This window comes from Phyllostomus discolor, chromosome X (genome assembly GCF_004126475.2).
Source record: "Phyllostomus discolor isolate MPI-MPIP mPhyDis1 chromosome X, mPhyDis1.pri.v3, whole genome shotgun sequence".
Lineage (NCBI taxonomy): Eukaryota > Metazoa > Chordata > Mammalia > Chiroptera > Phyllostomidae > Phyllostomus > Phyllostomus discolor.
The window spans coordinates 28723388-28744063 of record NC_050198.1 but is presented as its reverse complement, the minus strand read 5'-3'; the positions used below and the strand labels follow the sequence as shown (position 1 = coordinate 28744063).

Genomic DNA, 20676 nt, shown 5'->3' with positions numbered 1-20676 from the left:
GATAAGTCCCTTTAACATTTCATAAAATAAGGGCTTGGTGATGATGAACTCCTTTAACTTGACCTTATCTGAGAAGCACTTTATCTGCCCTTCCATTCTAAATGAAAGCTTTGCTGGATAGAGTAATCTGGGATATAGGTCCTTGTCTTTCATGACTTGGAATACTTCTTTCCAGCCCCTTCCTGCCTGTAAGGCCTCTTTTGAGAAATCAGCTGACAGTCTGATGGGAACTCCTTTGTAGGTTACTGTCCCCTTATCTCTTGCTGCTTCTAGGATTCTCTCCTTCGTTTTTACCTTGGCTAATGTAATTATGATGTGCCTTGGTGTGTTTCTTCTTGGGTCCAACTTCTTTGGGGCTCTCTGAGCTTCCTGGATTTCCTGGAAATCTATTTCCTTTGCCAGAATGGGGAAGTTCTCCTTTATTATTTGTTCAAATATGTGTTTAATCTGTTGCTTTTCCTTTTCCCCTTCTGGTAACCCTATAATTCGGATTTTGGAATGTTTAAAGATGTCCTGGAGGTTCCTAAGCTTCTCCTCATTTTTTTGAATTCTTATTTCTTCATTCTTTCCTGTTTGGTTGTTTTTTTCTTCATTCTGGTCCACTCTATTGTTTTGAGACCCAGTTTCCTTCCCATCACCATTGGTTCTCCATGCATCTTCCTTCATCTCTTTTATGGTAACCTGCATTTTTTTCATCTAATTTGTGCCCAAAATCAACCAATTCTGTGATCTTCCTGATCACCAGTGTTTTGAACTGTGCATCTGATAGATTGGCTATCTCTTAGTCACTCAAAAGGATGAGTCCTGGGGCATTGATCTGTTCTTCTGTTTGAGACATGTCTCTCTCTCTCTCTCTCTCTCTCTCTCTCTCTCTGTCTCTCCCTCTCTCTCTCTCTCTTTTGTCTGGTCGCTCCTGTTACGGTGAGGGGCAGAGCCTTAGGTGTTCACCAGGGCTGGGCACCCTAGTCACTAGATTGTGACATTGTATGTGGGGGCAGGGGCAGGGGCGGGAGGGAACAATGGTGGTAGCTTCATTCTCCTGGGACCTCAGTCCCTTCTCTGGGATCCTGGGTTGCATGCTCTGCCCTGGTCCACAATCATCGCCTCACTGGGTCCACCAGCTGCTGCTTGCATACTCAGGGTCCACCCACTGCGATCTTGCACTCTCCCAATTGCTTATGCGCCCAACTCTCCCTGTTCTCCACACCTCGACTGGGCACCGGGCTGCTTGTCTCCGCCCCTCCTACCAGTCAGGATGAACGGGTCTATTTCAACTTCTTGGCTGTCCAACTTCCATTCAGATAAATTCTCTGTCAGTTCTGGGTGTTATTCTACCTCTAAATTGTTGTTGTTCTAATCTTGGTTGTGCGTGGAGGTACAGTGCGTCCACCTATGCCTCCATCTTGCCAGAAGTGATCTCCATCAGAGAACTTTATCTTTAGACTTGAGCTATTACCTGTGCCTAATGCCCCAGGAGGAAAGCAGAGGGCAGTGCCCACTCCTTTTCATAGCTCCCTGTGCTCGGGCAGTGGGAGGTCACAGACAGGCCTCAATTCACCAGTGGGCCTCAAATCTCTGTGTGGTTACAATTCCCCTCTTTCTTTTGATTATTTCTCAATCTTGAGGAATAATAGGGCAAGGGGATCCAGCCTTAATCTAGAGGGAGGATTAGCTTGTAAGATGGAGTCAGATTTGTCTGCCCATCGTGGCTCTCTTATCAGGCTCTTACAACCTCTTATATTCACCTCTTTTGTGATGGTCCCTGAGCCTCAGAGGGGGTATTCTGGGTGTTCAATTTACAAGCAGGAACCACAGTAATGGTAGAAGAAGCAGTAGGCCAGGATACCTGTACCATAAGTAATAATCAGAGCAAACTACAGTTAGTCTCTGAGTCCTTAACTCTGCCATTTGAGAAGACCTCTGGATGAAATGCTCAGAGCTTCATTTTTTGCCAGAATGAAGGCAAGCAATGACAATTCAACAGATCTCTCTGGCTGGAAGTCCAAACATCCCTAAAGAAAGTCCTGACACCAGCTCAGGCAAGCCCTCTGTGTGGCATATGCATAGCAGTCACCAAAACCATCTAAGCATGAGCTGTTGTGATAATTACTCTGAAGTTCACATTTATGTGGTCTAGCAGGGATCTACAATTACAAGCCTTAGGGAAAGAGAAATAGTTTTAGTTCTCAATAATTCCAAGGCAATGAATGGAAGATAAATGAAACACTAGTTCAGAGGGTTTTAGCTAGAAAAATTTAGGATCCAGTCCAGTCCACATGCAAAAAATAAGATTTTTAAAGACCATTTACTAAAGTAGGATTTAGTATCCATAATCAGGCATTATACTTTCGATTAAAACAATTTCTTTTCTCTAAAATCACCCTATTTTACCAAAGATAGCCAAGTTAAGACTAATTTATTGTAAAAATCTAGTTTTCCATATTCTTCAGTTTACTCGTAGTCTGAGTTGGGGCTTTACCAATGACTTTTGGTATCACAGTTCTGGAATTTCCATGCCAAGGAGTCCTGGAAAATTCTCTTTTCTATACCCTGACCATTTTCTCATTCTTGAGTAAAAAGGCTTTGGTTCCTCAGCAAGACATCAAGCCAAGGGACCCCAGCTCTGCTATTAGTCTTTAACTTGATTTAACTAGCCTGACTAATGCCCCCAAGCGATTGCTGGTCAGGTTTCTCATTGTAATCTCTTCCTTCCAGTCTTTTAAATTTCTCCAAACTGGGATAAATCAAAGAAACTTGTTTGAGGCTTTTAAGGGGTCAATTTGGCCTCATATAGCCTTTGGTAGTGCTATACTAAAACTTTGGTCCCAATCTTATTAATGTCTGTTTTATTTAGCTTAATTTTTTTCTTTCATAGGTTCATAGCTAAAAGTACCCAGTTCTATAAGATACAGCCCAGCGAGCTACACTGGAGTATAGAAGATAGAATTGCCCATGCTACTAATGTCTTTATTGATCAAAGTAATTACTTATTTTCAGCTTGAGAAATATTAAATAAGTCCTAGGATTAGACAGTTCACACAAAAGAACAGACAGGAAACAAGTAGTTACAAGATCTAGAAATTCAGCAATCCTTACATCTTTCTAAAATTCAGCTAGCAAGTCAGACACAACAGACAAGACAGTAGGAGGGGTTGGGTGGTCCAAACTTCCTGCTATGTCTCAAACCCTGATTATTATTACCTCAGGGGGATGAACAGGAGGTTCAATCTGCCTGGTCGATATGAGATAAGCAGCTGCTTCAAGTTAGGCTGAGAGGAGCTTCTGCTGCTCACTCCTTTGAGGTTTGCTGAAACCTGGTCAGAGTTGGCTCCCTTCCCGGAAGATGAGACACTCAATAGGTAACAAGTTACAGCCTCAAGCAGACTGACAAACAAGATTTCTCTCTCTTGGTTCCAGTCAAGTTTCCCCAAGTCCAGCAGAAGGAAACAAGACAAAGATTTCTCTAGTACTATTTTCCTCCCTGTTCCCATTCAGGTTTTCCAGAGCCTTACAAGAGGGTGGTTTTCCTGGGGTCATCACCTATGAAACCTTACCATAAAACATCTTCAATTTCCAAAGCCAGAGCAACTTTCAAATCTAGGCCTTTTCAATTTTTCATTTCTTATGCAGCAAACAAAAGCATCATAGGTCAGGGGACCTACTCATGGACTGCCATTTAGCCTCTGCCTTCAAGATAACAGGTCTCAGCAGCTGCTAGGTGGGGGCCTTGTGGCAAAACCTGGGCTGGGGCTTCATAAATTGACAGGCTAAAGGCCACCCCACTTTAGGCACCAAAATTGTTACTGTGCTAAAAGGGTCCTTTTGCATGCACTCACTGAAGTCCAATAAGACACAATCAGGAGTCTGCAGCAAAGAAAGTAGAGGTTTATTTTTAGGAAGTCACTCATGCCCAAGAACAGGTGAGCTAATACTCAGAGACCTGCCTCCCCAATGGCTTCCAGGGGATGGGTTATATAAGGGAAAACCATTAATTGTGTAACTAAGGAAGTTAAGGTACTTGTCAGGGTTGTGCTCTCTTCTAATTTGTTGGTGGTAGGGTAGTGGGGTAGTTGATCAGTGCTTCTGGTCCTCATGTCAGCCATGGCATTGTTTCTTCTGCTTTCACCGATTTTTTGGGCCTAGAGCTGAAATACAACTAAAGCCTAGGTGTTATCTCTAGTTTGACTAAAGCTATTATTGCTGGCGGAAATAAGGTTCTTCCATAGAGTCACTCCAAAAGCATTTGGGGGAACCACGCAAAGGAGGATGAGGTACAGTGGTAAGATTTATTGGAGCAAAAACCAAGGACTGCTCCTAGGTGTTCAGTGGCCACAAGCCCGCACTTGTCCTCACCAAGCCTAGAAGGACCAGGGCCCAGAGATGTAGAACTTCTCTGTCTCATTTCTCCATCTGCACATCCACTGAGAAGAGTGTGCTTGGACTTTGATCTGTGCCGCACTTGGGTCTACAAGGCTGCTGGGCCTGCACAACTGCTATGGAGAGTGAGTGAACAAATGACAAACGAACGGGCAACTAACTAATGTGTGCTATTGAGATGGACCTTTGTTAAGCTTTGCTTATATTGCCTTGGGCTTGAGAGAAAACAGGCTTTTTTTTTTCAAACTAACCAATCTCTTTGGTCTTTTAAAAAAAGATTTCATTTATTTATTTTTAGATGGAGGAGAAGGGAGAGAAACATCAATGTGTGGGTGCCTCTCACCCACCCCTTACTGGGGACCTGGCCTGCAGCCCAGGCATGTGCCCTGACTGGGAATAGAACCAGGGACTCTTTACATAGGATAGTAATTGTACAAAGAACTAAAACATTTTTGTAAAATCTGATTAGAGTAACACACCCATGGAGAAACTCCATTTCTTTACCTTTCTTTCTTTTTGATTTAAACTAGCCTCATCCAGCTCCCCTTTGCATGACCACTCCTTTACTCATTATGCCCTCAGGACCACAAGGTTATGATCAGTATCAAATAATCTTAGAAACAAAGCCTCGGGGTCTCTTGACCACAGAGACACAGCATTAGCATAGGCAGCTAGAAGTTAACAAAAGAGAGGAGAGCTAGAGTGGCTGGGCCTGATTGAGTCTAGAAGTTACAGCTTTAGACACACCAAAGGATAGTTGAATTTACCAACCAAGGTGGTTAACATTCCTCTGGAGGAAGGACAGGCTTTCCAACCTTCCCAGGGGACAACTGGCCCACTCTTCCAGACTGTGGGGGGCAAGAATAAACAATAAAGGGGAAATTCCTCTGCTGGGTACATGACTAGTAAAAGCCAAGATGGCACAGAAGGAAGTAAGCACATGTGTAGTAGAAACCAGATAACCAGGCAAAACTTTAAGGCATGCACAATAGTATCCAAGTGGCAACAAAGAGGGCTGGACTCTAGCCCTGTGAAACCTGAAAATAAGACCAGATTTTAGTCCTGGATGGTATGGCTCAGTGGATTGAGTGCTGGCCTGTGAACCCAAGGGTCACTGGTTCTATTCCTAGTCAGGGTACATCCCTGGGTTGTGGGCCAGGTCCATAGTAGTGGGTGCGTGAGAGACAACCACACAATGATGTGTCTCTCCATCTCTTTCTCCCTCCTTTCCCCTCTCTCTATAAATAAATAAATAAATAAATAATCTTTTAAAAAGATTTTCATGGAATAAAGATCACAGGGTAAAAAAAACAAAACAAAACACTGGCTCCCAGTTAAGAAACAAAGTATCTGAATAAGCCTAAATTTAACAAAGCTGGTGAAAGAGGGTAGAGTCTTTTCTTTGTGGAGAGGAAATGGTGTGAATTTTCTCAAGATTGCTCCTGAAACAGCTATTAAGGTCTGGTCATATAAATAGGTAAAACTGTACTGCCTCATGACATTAATTAATGAAGAAAATTTATTCAATTTTATTTTTAAAAATTGCTTCAAATTATTACAAAACAAAGAGAAACGGTTGCTAATATCTATAGTAGAACATTATTAATATTGTTATATTATTATAGAATTATAATGCTTTTATTTTATCTTCTTTTTTTTAATCCAAAATGTGTTTATTGGGATGGTTCCCCACTCACCTTGATTCAGGTACTTTTAGTGCTGCTTTCTTCTGAAACAGCATCCTGTGTCAGCCTTGCTCTTTCCTCTTGTAGGCTGACAGAGGACAGTGGACCAAGCAACACATGAAACTACTGTTTGTGCATCAATGACAGCAATGATGCTTTCAAAGCATCCTGGGCATTTCACATCCATGGCATGGGAACTGGTGGCTCTGCACCAGGCACTTCTTCTTGTGTTTCCTCTCCTCTTCTGGAGAGGGATGGAGATCCTTAGTGAGAGGTGTGTTATCCTAGGGAGTTCATCACGGCTGGAAAGGCTGCTGTTACTTTATCTTAATGCTGTTTTTTTTTTTAAAAAAATCCATCTTTATGTTAATAATGCTTCCTCAATTAAAGGTATTTTAGATAATTTTTAAAAGGAAAAAAAGTTGTTCAATACTGTTAGGAGTATTTACTGTTTGTTCCAGTTGAAACCTGGAAAGATATTTGAAAAAGCCTTTTTTGTTTGTTTGTTTTAAATAGCTCTCTTGCCTGAAGTTGGCCATATTGGAAGCTGATATTCAAGTGTGACAAGATCTTTTTTAAAAAAGATTTTATTTATTTACTTTCAGAGAATGGGAAACAGAGGGAGAAAGAAAGGAAGAAAAATATCAGTGTGTGAGAGATATTGGTTGCTTCTTACAATGCCTCCAACCGGGGTCCTGGCCTGCAACCCAGGCATGTGCCCTGGCTGGGAGTTGAACCAGCAACCTTTCAGTTAACAGGCTGGCACTCAATATACTGAGCCACACCAACCAGGGCAAGAACCTATTTTTTCAGCCTTCTCTTTTAATATAGGAGTCTTTTCATTTCCATCTTAGTTGAAAATCTCCCTGATTTAAAGAGGCAAGTTGAAGATAATGCAGTTGAATCAGCCCCTTTATATCATTCAGATTGCAAAACAATACTTTGAGGAATTAAAAATAACTGGCTTGTCTTACAAACTGAGTCTTTACAAAAACAGAAATGCAACTCTAGAAGCAACTCAAAGCCCATCGATTCTTTTCACTAGTGTCCAAACCTCTGTTATTCATCTCAAACAATTTGTAGATAATATAAAAGATCTGGAGTTAGAAAAGAAAAGACCTTGGAGAAACATTCTTTCTCTGTGCCTTTGAGATGTAAATGTTCTACCTGGCCTTCTCTAGAAACCCAGAACTGTATTTAGCCATTTGAACTGGTACCCTTAACTTATTCCATCTGCTAGAAAAAAATTTTGGAACCAACTATTCTTTTACAAACTAATGAATTTTGGATGTGGTAACATACCTATCTCACTGATAAAAGTTTTAAAGGAAAGCTATAAGATCTCTGTTTGCATCTGTATGTTTATGTATCTCATATACATATTATAGATGTGTGATTTTTCTACCTCTGGAAGTTATTGCCAAAATTAATTTATACAGAGCTCTATTTAATTGGCTTAAAGAATAATAAGTAATGGGGGAAGGGGGGAGGGTTGGGTGGGTGGGCTGGAATGGGAGTAGGGGGGAGAAAACTGTACTTGAACAATGATTAAAATAAAACAAAACAAAACAAAAAAAAAGGAATAATAAGCACTTATGTAAATTAAATACTCTGAAAACTCTTAAAACTATAGAAATTAACCTAAATGTTTTTCAAGTTCATATAATCTGGGATAAACCTTGGTAGATAAAATCTAGTTTAGGTTTGTTGGTTTAATTAAAATGGGCATATCTTCAGAGTTATCACAATTTAATAAATAGAAATGTACAACTTCTATTTTACCTGGGTTCACTAGTCAAGTAAGTTCATATTATCCCTATTACAAAATTTGTTAGTAAGAAAAAAAACCTTATGATGATGGTTAGCTGTTCAGTGTCTCAAAATTTTTTGAGTAATTTAAATATAATTGTTAAGAACAAGTGAATTAAATAGATATAAGATACAAGCTGATGAACTATTCAGCAACAATTACATTTCATGGTATTTAAATATAGTTTCTAAACTTTTTTTAAAACTTGAAACCTTGAAGTTATACTTAGTTAAATGATGGATATTCATTGAATATCTAGATCATTTCCAAATAAGACAAATAGTGAAACATTAATTATTGAACACAGGTTTATCTAGTTTTGGCTTCATATTACAGAGTAACTAAAGCTATTTAAACCTATCAGTACCTGTGTCTTGTTGAAATGGGAAATGCCGGTGTTCACACCACCAGTCACTACCAGAACCTATAAACAGAGACAGGGATTGGATCTTTATGGGCGCTTTATTCAGATGGTCAGCGATCTGAGAAGATGGTGGGTTATGTGACCATCTTAAATTCCATTTAAACTGACCCTTTTTATAAAGAGAAGAAAAGTGTAGGTAAGGGGTTTGGAATTCAGGGAAAAGGTTAATTAGATAAAGTTGCAGCATTCTTTATCTGTTGACCAGTGATTCTTTATCTGTGTCCTGAGCAATGGTCTTTAGCTGTGTCCTGGGTGGTGGTCATCTTGCCCTGGAGTACAATGGCTCAGATTCCATCTTTACTTGCTTGCAGTCCTCCTGAGGCACAAAGGTGGAACTGCTTATGGTTTCCTGGAGTCAGGGTGGGTCATCCCTTCAGTTCTTGGAACAATAGCTTTTTACAGGTATTGGTTACTAAGCTTATTAGCTATTATGTAAAACTAAAATTTTCAAGTCTGGAGTTCCCCCATCATTTCCCCCACTGTTAGTCTAAACTATTTTATTTCTATGAGATTAGTTTTATATAGAAGTACTTATTTTGCTGTTGAATGTTATATTCTCTTGCAGTGAGACATTTCACACGGAGACCAGAGGACAGTTATTTTGTAGAAATTTATTTATAAGGCCAATTAGTTACCTGCACAGGGGCGGACTCTTCCAAACGTGCCGGAGGCACTCAGCTCCTAAGAGCCACAACCGAGAGTCGCGCCCTACATCTGTTTCACCGGATTTTTATAGAGAAAGTGAGCAAGCAAGCCTGGTACAGAAGCTGAGGTGGCATTTAGCAATTGGCTACATTTGTACAATGCGGTATACAATCATTGGTTACTTCAATATCAGCACCTGTAGGCAAAATTTCCTCTTGGTGGGCAAAGATAAGCAGCATTCATGCAATTAACTCTAATGCAATTTCCTAATTTCCTGAGATAATGCAATTTCTTAATTTCCTGAGATATTCTTGGCTCCCAACCAGGACCCATGCAATTTCACTGTTTAACTCTAACACTCCCCCATTTTCTTTGGGAAAATCAAACCATTGATTCTTCATCACTAGGGAGGATGGTATAAGGTTGGGATAGGACCATGAGTTTAACGACCTCTACCCTTTCTTTGATGAAATTTATCAGCTTGCTTAATATAATGGGTCCAAATACTAGTGCAATTAATAACATAAGTAGTGGTCCTGCTATGGCAGACAATAGGGTCGTTAACCAAGGGGATAGTTTAAACATGGAGGCATACCAATTCAGGTCTTCATCTTCTTTTGACCTGTCGTTTAATCGCTTAGTTAAAACTTTGATATTTTCTTTAATGACCCCAGAATGGTTAGCATAGAAACAGCATTCCTCCCCAAGTGCGGCGCATAAGCCTCCCTGCTGTAGGAATAAGAGGTCTAAACCTCTTCGATTTTGTAATGCTACTTCTGCAAGGGAGTCGACTTGCCGTTCTAAATATATTATCTGGTCTTGGAGGAGGGTAATATCTTTGGAAAACGTTTGGGATAGCTGTTTTAGGCTTGCTTCACTCTTAACTAGGGCAGTGGTCCCTACTGCTGCGGATCCTACTATCCCTAGAGTAGCGATAATGGGGATCAGAAGCGGGGTCCGTCGTACCCTTCTCAAGGAATCAGTGAGGAATTCGGGGTTTCCCCCATATAAATATACTTGTGGTATTATATATGCACTTATACATAGCTCTGGGTTAGTCAACAGGAGACATTTATAAATCCCTTGCGTGCATATGAACCATATTCCTTCTGGGGCCTTTAATAGCGAGGCCTGACCTGGGGTTGGTATGGTCTTTTGGTTTTGACAGTAGTCTGTATAATTTAAGCCTTGGGATGTAAAGTTGGCTATGGAATAGCAGGTTCCCCTTCCATGAAACTCTGCTAGAGTTAGAGACCCTTCAGTGAAACATTCTTCTATGGACCCTTGAGAGTCTGAGTTCATTAAATTCAAGGTAACGAATCCCTCTATTCCTGTCGAGTTAATTCCTAATCCTATATAGAAAGGAGGCCTTGGGCTTAAGCATAACCAACAGGACTCGGTCATCTCAGGTTGTGTCTCATTGAACAATGGGAATAGCTTTTCTACTGTCTCTAAAGCACTTATCTCGGGCCCCGGATGCCTTTCATAGGCCTTGGTGGGGGCTTGGGTTGTTTTCTCCTCGGGGTTGTTATTTCCTAATGTGGATTCATTGGATCTGGTAGGGCTAGTAATTCTATAGTCCGTGCCCGCAGTGGTTCTAGCCGGGGGAGGCTTTCGCTTTGGAGGTAACCCTCCTTTGCCCCTTAGCAAGGGTCGATCTTGCGTGGGCAACTGCTTAACGGTGAAAAGAGTGCCTGGGTCTGTTCCTCTGACATATAATCTAAGTCCCCATGTTCTCCCTTTTTTCCATTCAGGGTCTTCAGAGTTAAAAATAGTTACAGTGGTAGGGTTACACTGATCTTGGGCACAATCTTTATCCCAACCATCTTTTGGAGCTTTTACTCTTTCTCGCTTTAGTTGGATATGTTTGTCTTGTCCTCCCCCTGGGATCCATTCACTTCCCCCTACTAATGTTTCACATCCCCAGGCTTTACAATAAAAATCTGGTCCAGACCCACATGTCCTTCGCCTGTCGGGCGCTGGTTCTGGGCATCCATAGGAGGTAGTATACCAAAGGGCCCTATTCAAAGAGTTGGAGTATTTCTCACAGGTACCAGCATTTGCTCGCGTGCCCCCTTCCAAGGGAGCACGCGGACTATTTGGTAATAGTCTCATATCCCCCCGGTAGCAAAGTTTATCATCAAAAAACTTTGATAGGTCCGTTCTCAAAGTTACTGGAGAATTTCCCCAGGTGTAATTGGATGCTATTACTATACCATCTATGGTTCTTATTAACACCCATTCTTGTCTTTCTATGGAATTAATACCTATTGTCCATATACTTAGTATTAACCACGGGAGAAGGTAAGCTTTAAGGGATGGCGTGTATCTTGTTTTACCGTCCATCTCTGGTCCTTATCTTCTGAGCTGTCTGCAGGTTTGGTATGTGAAAGGTGTATCCAGTAGGGTTTCTCAGCTACTCTTACTGCCGATGGAGTGCTTAGCAGTACCTGGTACGGTCCCGTCCATCGTGGTTCAAGGTTTCCTCTTCGATGGTTCCGGACCCATACCCACTGTCCAGGATCCGGAGGCGTGTAGTCCTGTGACTTGACACTAGGGTCGACTGTGGCTTGGGCTCGTAGCTTTCTGACTTCACTCCGGATCTCTTGTAGCGCCTGTAAGGACTTGAGGAAGTTATGGTTAGTTACACTTATTTCTTCTCTCGTTATCTGGGGAACCAGAGGAACAGGTTGTCCAAACATAAGCTCATACGGGGTCCATTTCTCGAAATACAGGGTGCACCTAACTCTAAAAAGGGCAAAAGGGAGGAGCTCGGTCCAGTTTTCGCCGGTCTCCTCTTTTAGCTTAATTATAGTTTCTTTCAATGTCCTATTCATCCTTTCTACCTGTCCTGAACTTTGGGGCCTATAAATACAATGGAGTTTCCAAGTTATCTTTAGCCTGGCTGCCAATTCTTGAGATATCTTGGATACAAAAGCTGGCCCATTATCTGAACCTATTGCTAACGGGATGCTGTATCTAGGTATAATCTCTCTCAGGAGTATTTTACACACCATGGATGCCGTTTCTCCCCGGGTTGGGAAGGCTTCTACCCACCCTGAAAATGTGTCCACTAAAACCAACAAGTACCAGTATCCCAACTTCCCCGGAGTCATTTCTGTAAACTCTATTTCCCATAATTCTCCCGGCGCCTTTCCCCGGTACCTTACAAAGGGCGGCAACTTTCTATTCTGTGCATTCACCTTTGCACAGGTTTGGCACCTTGAAGTGATTGACCGAATCATGTCCTTGAGATGTGGCCCAAAATAATATTTCTTAATTAGGAGTTCCAACTTGTTTTGCCCCAAGTGAGTACTTTTATGGATATCTTCGATGATCTGTCTCAGAATCCCTTGGGGTAAGTAGAGTCTTGAATCTGGCAGCTCTATCCATCCTTGTTGATTCGGTATTCCTCCTAGCTTTTTCCCATCTCGTTCTTCTTCAACGGTATACTTGGGTCGTATGGATAGCTTTGGTTGGGGCAAGAGGGGTAATATGGCCTCCGGGGGCTCACATGCTGCCTGTCTGGCAGCTGAATCCGCCAGCCGATTTCCTTTTTCTGCTGGGGAATCTCCTTTTTGGTGTCCTTTGCAGTGAATAATGGCCACTTTAGTTGGTAACCATATGGCGTCCAACAGAGCGAGGATGTCATCTTTGTTCTTTATCTCCTTGCCCCTGGCAGTCAGGAGGCCTCGCTCTTTGTATATTACTCCATGCACGTGGGCAGTGGCAAAAGCATATCGGCTGTCAGTGTAGATGTTGGCAGTTTTCCCCTCGGCAATCCTTAGAGCCTGGGTCAGTCCAATTAGTTCTGCCCGCTGCGCTGATGTTCCTGCAGGCAGAGCCTTCTGCCATAATATCTGATCTATGGTGGTTACGGCGGCTCCCGCACACCTTACCCCCTCTTCAACAAAGCTGCTGCCATCAGTGAACAGAGTCAGATCAACCTTCTCAAAAGGCTGGTCTTTCAAATCTGGGCGAGAACCCATCACGGTATCTAGTATCTGCTTACAGTCATGAGTTATTGCCGTGTCGGGCTCGGGCAAGAGGGTAGCTGGGTTAAGCGCAGTAGTTTTCAGAAAACGAACCGACGGTGGGTTTAGCAACTGAGCCTGATAGTGGGTCAGCCGGGCATTGGACAGCCATCGATCAGGGGGAGTCTTGAGGACCTGTTCTACATAGTGCTCTCCAATTACTTGTATATCTTGTCCCAAAGTCAGTTTGCTTGCTTCTTTAACTAGGGTCGATGTGGCGGCCAGTGCTCGGAGGCATGTGGGCCACCCCGAGGCCACCGGGTCTAACTTCTTTGATAAATAAGCTACTGGCCTCTTCCACGGCCCAAGTTCTTGACTGAGTACCCCTAGTGCAATTCCCTTTTTCTCCGCTACAAACAACTGGAAAGGTTTAGTAGGGTCAGGCAATGCTAAAGCCGGGGCAGATACCAACGCCTCCTTCAGGGCCTGGAAAGCCTGCTTCTCTTTATCAGTCCATGTAAATGACTCCTCCTTTCCCCAGGTTATCTCGTGCAGGGGTCGGGCTAAGTCTGCGAATCCTAGGATCCAGAGACGACAGTACCCCACCGCTCCCAGGAACTCGCGTACTTGCCGTTTGGTTGTTGGTTCAGGGATCTGCAGAACCGTCTGGATTCGCCGACTAGATAATGTCCTCTGCCCTCCCTGCAAGTTGTATCCCAGGTAACTTACGGTCCGAGCCACGATCTGGGCCTTCTTGGCAGAAACTCGATATCCCATTCGTTCCAGATCTTGCAGTAGGTCAATCGTAGCCGTCCTACAATCCTCCTCACTCTGGGCTGCTATGAGGATATCATCTACATATTGTAGGACTACAATCGAGGGGTGTGTTAATCGGAAAGCCTGTAAGTCCTTTCCAAGGGCCTCATTGAAGATAGTGGGGGAATTTTTAAACCCCTGTGGCAGCCAAGTCCACGTGAATTGACCTACTAACCCGTTCTCGGGGTCATTCCACTCGAAGGCAAAGATGTCCTGGCTCTGTGGTGCTAATGGGATGCAAAAGAAGGCATCTTTGAGGTCAAGGACCAAATAGTAGGTATGTGTCGGTGGTAGAGAGCTCAACAAGGTATATGGGTTGGGTACAGTCGGGTGGATTGTCTCTACCCTAGCGTTTACCTCGCGCAAATCTTGCACAGGACGATAGTCTGAGGTCCCTGGTTTCTGGACTGGAAGCAGGGGTGTATTCCATGCCGACTGACACTGTCGGACTATCCCCGCCTTAAGTAAGCGCTGTAAATGCTGTGCGATCCCTTGTTTTGCTCGGGCTGGAATCGGATACTGCCGAATTCTTACTGGGCTGGCGGTACTCGTTAGTTGCACCAGAACAGGGGGCTGGTGCGCCGCTAACCCCGGTGGATTGGATTCCGCCCACACACCCGGTATCCTCGTCAAGAGGTCATCCGGGACTCCCGCCGGTTCCTCCTTACCTTCTTGGAGGGTAGCTACCAGGTATTCCTCAGACAGCGGAACTGTTACATCTAGGTTGACTCCGACCTCCTGGTCCCCTGGAAGGTCGTCAACTTGCCTGAAGGTAATGGTGGCTCGAAGTTTCTGCAAAAGATCTCTTCCCAATAACGGATAGGGGCAATCTGGAATCACTAGGAAGGAATGAGTTATTGTTCCTTTTCCCAGGTTGGTCACCCGTGCAGTGGCCCACGGATATGCTTCCTCTTTGCCTGTTGCCCCAACAATTTTAGTAGTTGCCTTCTGTATCTGCCCTTGGGGTTGTTTTAAGACTGAATAAGTAGCTCCCGTGTCGACCAGGAAATTGACAGGTTTTCCTTCAACATTCAAGGTTACCATGGGCTCTCGGGAGCTAAGGGGAATAGAGCCCTGGCCCCGTCAGTCAAGGATTTGAAGCAGTACTGGAGGTGGCGACTCTGACCTCTGTTGCTTTTTCTTTAATTTTGGACAATCTCGTTTCCAGTGTCCCTTTTCCTTGCAGAAGGCACATTGATTTTTGTCAAGGTCCCGGCGACCGCCTGGCCCTGCCTTCTTTCCCCTGTATTGGTCTTTCTTCTTCCCTTTTTCAGGTTGCTGTGCTGCTAGCAGAATTTTCGCCATCTCCTTTACCCTTCCTACTTCAGGGTCATCCCTGTTGACATATACCTTCTGGGCAATTTCTAGAAGCCTACTTCTATTTTCCCCTTCAAACCCCTCTATTTTCTGCAGCTTTTTCCGGATGTCTGAGCTGGCTTGGGTAACGAAAGCTATGTTCACCAACCTCCTATTTTCCTCTGCCTCTGGATCTAAAGGAGTATAGACTCGGTAAGCCTCCATTAGTCTTTCTAAAAACGCAGCGGGTGATTCTTCCCGACCCTGAATCACTTCACTAACCTTGCTAAAGTTAGTGGGTTTCCTGGCAGCTGCCTTCAGCCCCCTTAACAGAGCCCGGCGATACTGGAGGAGCGCATCCCTTCCCCCTGATGTATTGGGGTCCCAATTGGGGGGGTGAGAGGGGAGGATATCTTCGACTTCCCTCCTCCCTGCCAGAGTCTCCCCTTCTTCCCCCAAGACAGCCTTGGCTGCCTCCCTAATGATCCTATCTCGTTCCTCAGAGGTGAAGAGGGTCTGTAATATTTGCTGGCAGTCGTCCCAAGTGGGCTGATGGGTTCTAAAGATAGTTTCTAAAAGGGAAATCAGCCCTTGGGGCTTCTCAGAAAATGGGGGGTTTTGGTGCTTCCAATTATATAAATCGCTGGTAGAAAAGGGAACATAAATCAAGCGTGGAGGGGCCCGTGCTGGAGCATCTGGTGCTGGAGGCGCTTCTCGTAAAGGCAAAATGGCCGCACCCCCTCCTTCGGATGCGTACGGAGTTCCCCCTCTCGTATGGGGTGGGCTAGGGAGCGCCCCGGCGTGTCCCCAACCAGAGCCCTTGCTTGCCACAGGCCAGAGTCTACTTGGGTGGAGGAGTCAGGTAAATTCTTGGGAGGATAGGGCGGAGGTGCGTCCGCAGGATTGAGGGGGTCATCCAGCGGTCCTGGCAAGACTGGGTACAATCGGGATCTTGCCGGTCTAGGACCCGCATTCGGACCTGCCTTCCCTTTCCCTCCCGGGGCGACTACGCACACTGCCCTTTTCCCATTTTGATTCTTTTTCAAACACTTTCTGATGTAGCCCGGCCGTTCCGTGGCTATGTCAATCCACACATCTATGTAAACAAATTGGTCAGGATGTGGGGCACCATAGACAGTCGCGCGCACTGCAAAGAGAATGGGTAAGTCAAATGTGCCTTCTGTTGGCCACCCCACATTGAAAGTCGGCCATTCAAGTTGGCTAAGAGTACGCAGGAATTCTGAATCTGGTAGTGGACCGCCATATCCACTGGCCCTACGCTGAAAATCTGAAAAATTCTTTAACAGGCAATCCAATGGGGAGCCCGGTACCGATTCTTGTTGTCCCATCCTTCCCTCCAGCTGGGGTGCTTGAGGCAGAGGTCACAAACTTACAACCTATGTAATTTTCCCTTCAATAACAAATACATATGACAGACACAAGGCACAATTCTCTCGCACGCTCCCTCCTGGCCTGCTCCCTCTCGGGACTCTCGCCGATCTTGGCTAAGGTTGTCCATGCAACATCTCGGATTAATTGCCAACCGTTATGCCTTATGATCTGGCACAGGAACCGCAGGAGGGAACCCACACAATCCTTTGAACATAAATCCACTCTCTCGCCGGCACAACACACACACACACACCAATCCTAGGCGCCTTTCATAACCAATTTTGACTACTAATCCCAGAGGCAGCGTCCCTCTTGGGAATCCTGCGTGACTTAAGACGGCGTCCCGTCAGTCATCGCAGACCAAATTGCCCCGGAGCATCATCAATCAAAAGAGGATCCTGATCAGAATACTCACTCGACTCGAGTCAACTTCTCGGTTTCGGGATCAGCTTTCACTGAGGAAAGATCTCGCTGGGGCCTCCAAAATGTTATATTCTCTTGCAGCGAGACATTTCACACGGAGACCAGAGGACAGTTATTTTGTAGAAATTTATTTATAAGGCCAATTAGTTACCTGCACAGGGGCGGACTCTTCCAAACGTGCCGGAGGCACTCAGCTCCTAAGAGCCACAACCGAGAGTCGCGCCCTACATCTGTTTCACCGTATTTTTATAGAGAAAGCGAGCAAGCAAGCCTGGTACAGAAGCTGAGGTGGCATTTAGCAATTGGCTACATTTGTACAATGCGGCATACAATCATTGGTTACTTCAATATCAGCACCTGTAGGCAAAATTTCCTCTTGGTGGGCAAAGATAAGCAGCATTCATGCAATTAACTGTAATGCAATTTCCTAATTTCCTGAGATAATGCAATTTCCTAATTTCCTGAGATATTCTTGGCTCCCGACCAGGACCCATGCAATTTCACTGTTTAACTCTAACATTGAACATTAGACCATCTGGTGGGGGGCTTGGGAATACATTATATTGCAGATTCACATAAGGGGGCATATTATGTATAGCAACATGCTATGATATTGAAAAAAAAAGAAAAGAATAAAAACAACAAATGCCTCTTTAAGACTATAATACTAGGTAGCCAGGAGTTTACTTTAGACAAATTAATGTTAAAGAATTTCTTTCTTTGTTTTATACCAGATACTACTTCTTTTTACTTGCTTTATGGGCTGTAAATTATTAGTCAGGTTGTAACAGCAAAATCCTTTAGGTTTTTTTTAAGACTTTATTTATTTATTTTTAGAGAGGGAAGGGAGGGAGATAGAGAGAGAGAGAAACATCAATGTGCGGTTGCTGGGGGTTATGGCCTGCAACCCAGGCATGTACCCTGGCTGGGAATCAAACCTGCGACACTTTGGTTTGCAGCCTGCGCTCAATCCACTGAGCTATGCCAGCCAGGGCAAAATCCTTTAAGTTTTTCACATTCATGATTGTGTCTTAAAAGGAGGTGGTCTGTAGCTGCGTGATTCTTTAATATTGCTTTTTAAACTTGTCCTAGTTCTTGAGTAATGCCACTAATGGCTTGTGAGGTGGCATTTAAAGCTCTTGCTATAGCATAGGCTGATTTACTTACTTTTATATTTAAAAAGGTTACTATTGCTGGCATTACTAATGTAGACAAAGATACATATTTAGTGGGGCTAAAAAGGTGAAAATTACCATTACAATCAGGGGCAAGGGAGAGTTCCCTTCAGCTGTGGTAAGGTGGTGCTTCTGTGGCATAAACACCATCAATTTTTCCAGAGAGCATTGTCCCCTAGAACTGTTTGCTGGAACATAAGGATGAACAGTCCTTTGACATATTAGAAACCATTCTGCCAGCAGTGAATGTGGGCAAAGGCATAAGATACATTAGTGGTGATGGTGCAATTTATCTTAATATTTGCTGAAAGCACAAAATAGTTTTTAGTACAATTGACCAAAGTTGCACACTTTCTAGCTGGGGCTACATTAGTGACTTTTAAGGAAAATATTTCCCTGTCTTTTAGAGTTACCACAGGTCCCCAATTACAAATATTGGAGTAGATAATTTTCTTATTGATATGCTCAAATGAAGTGTAGTTTTGAAAGGTTTTCATGGGAGTACAAACACCTATGAGACATGAAGTGAATAAGTTCCTACTGCAAGACAAAAGTCAGAGATGTTTAGAACTTTTTTTGCTAAGTATACGCATATATTTTTTACTTCATTTGAAAGGAAGTTCTTTATAATATGGGGTTAAAGAAAAAGTAATGAAAAGAATAGAAGTCATTGTTTTTGAAAGATGAATTTCAGGTCTTCTTAAGGTTCAGCAGTCCATTTTTCCTTTGGCACTCTCTTTACTCTGGTGTGATGGATCCAAGGTTTTATTCCTGCCAACTTCACCTGCCAACTTCACCATGGTGGAGGTGGTGAGGAATACATCCCAAGGTCCAGTCCACTATTCTAGTTGGCTTTCTGGAGATGCTGTCATCCAAGTCTTGAGTAACACATCTGTAGGCTCAAATGAATGTAGCAAACCTGTGGGAGAGAGAGGTCTCTAATACAAGCAAGGTCATTCATGACAGCTAAGGTCTGACTTAAATGTTGTACATTTTCTTTACCTTCCTTTCTTGATCTACATACATATCCCCCACCCTAATCGTAGCCTGAAATGGTCACCCATGCACAATTTCATAAAAACTCAACTGAATCCCACTTTGAGGAGCCACCCTTATCCTGAGCAGAGCAAGAGGTAAAACATGATCCCAATGGAGGTGAGTTTTTTGGCCCAGCTTTGCTATATTTTTCTTCAAGGTGTGATTCATTCTCTACCTCTCCAGAGGCCTGAGGTCTTCATGCTATGTGGAATTTTCACTTGATTTTTTAAAATTTACTAACTTTTTGTATAATTTCTAAAACAAAAGCAGGTTCTTTATTGTTTGGGATGCTACCAGGTAGACCAAAGTGAGGAATTATTTTTTTTCGGTAAGTCTTTCACTACCTCTGAAGATTTCTTAGTTCTAGCAGAATAGGCTTCTATCCATACTGAAATGTGTCAACAAAGACCAGCAAATACTTCTACTCTCAGACCCTTGGCATCTGGGTAAAGTCTATTTGCCAGGCCTCAAGTGGGCACTGTACTTTGTATTGTTTCCCTCTTTCCTTTTTTTTTTAACTTTTTTTTTATTGTTCAAGTACAGTTGTCTCCATTCCACCCTCCACCCCCACACTTCCCCCTACCCCAACCATCCCCACCCTTCTTTCTTCTGATGAGATCTGTCTTCAGGTTGTTCTTCTGACACAGAATACATTTAGCAATTCCTTTTCATATGGCTTTAGAAATTCCAGGACTTGTGAGCCACAGTTCAATATATGTGGTTAGTGAGTTCCTTCCACAATGAGTGGACTTACACAAATGCTTCATGACTGGCTCTACTAAATGTTCAGGAAGCAGTATAACTCCTTTCTTATTCTTTCTCCATCCACTATCAGCACCTTCTTTATCAAAACCCCAGATCTTAGCAGCTTTCTCTAAGTCTGCAGTCAAATATTAAGTGTTGAATTGAGACTGAGACAAGTCTAAAACAAATACCAAAGGCATTATAAACATTCTTTTAGCAGCCCCTTTCACTGTTCCATCAGCCAGATTATTTCCTTTAGCCACTTCAGTGTCCTCTTTCTGATGCCCAGGGTAGTGCATAACTGTCATCTGTAAAGGTACCTGAACTGCTTTTAATAATTTTAAAATTTTTGCTGCATGATTGATACAGAGAGAGCTGATCAAATCACTAGGAAGGAGTAGGGAGGGGCCATAGGAGGAGGTTGCCCAAGGCAATGATAAATAGCCTAGGACAGGATTGACTGAGAAACTGCATGCCTCCAGAGTGCATGGAATTGTGAATGAGAAGATTTGAAATAAAGAAGCTCTCTTGGGTTCTTGGGCAGGTGCTGGCTGGCTCTGGCTCTCAGGCTCTCCTCTTCCTCAAGGATGTTTGGGTGATCATGCTGCAGCTGCTTGAGTTTCCCAACTGATGGCATATTGGATAGGAAGGAACTCTGGGTGCAGCCTAGAATTGGGCTGGCCTGGCAGAATGTTGCAGGGTTATTCTTTAAGTGTCAAGCTGAGGCACAAACCTGCCATTCTTCCAGTTGTGTAGCTTTTGTATCTTATGTTGTTTTAGTGTATAAGCTAACCCTATAGAAATAAGATAATTAAAAACTAACAGGGGAATGATAGGAGAACTCAGGTAATAAGAGTTTAGCCTTAATGGATAGGCT

At 43.4% G+C, this 20676-nt stretch overlaps 1 long non-coding RNA gene across 1 annotated transcript; it reads right to left on the bottom strand.

Moving 5' to 3' along the window:
* Positions 1–870: 870 nt before the first annotated feature.
* LOC118498470 lies at positions 871–15467 on the bottom strand. Its single transcript, XR_004900958.1, has 3 exons — positions 15301–15467; positions 5862–5869; positions 871–884 (listed from the first exon to the last, which is right to left on the bottom strand). It is a non-coding gene; the product is annotated as an uncharacterized LOC118498470 (long non-coding RNA).
* Between the last annotated feature and the right edge of the window lie 5209 nt (positions 15468–20676).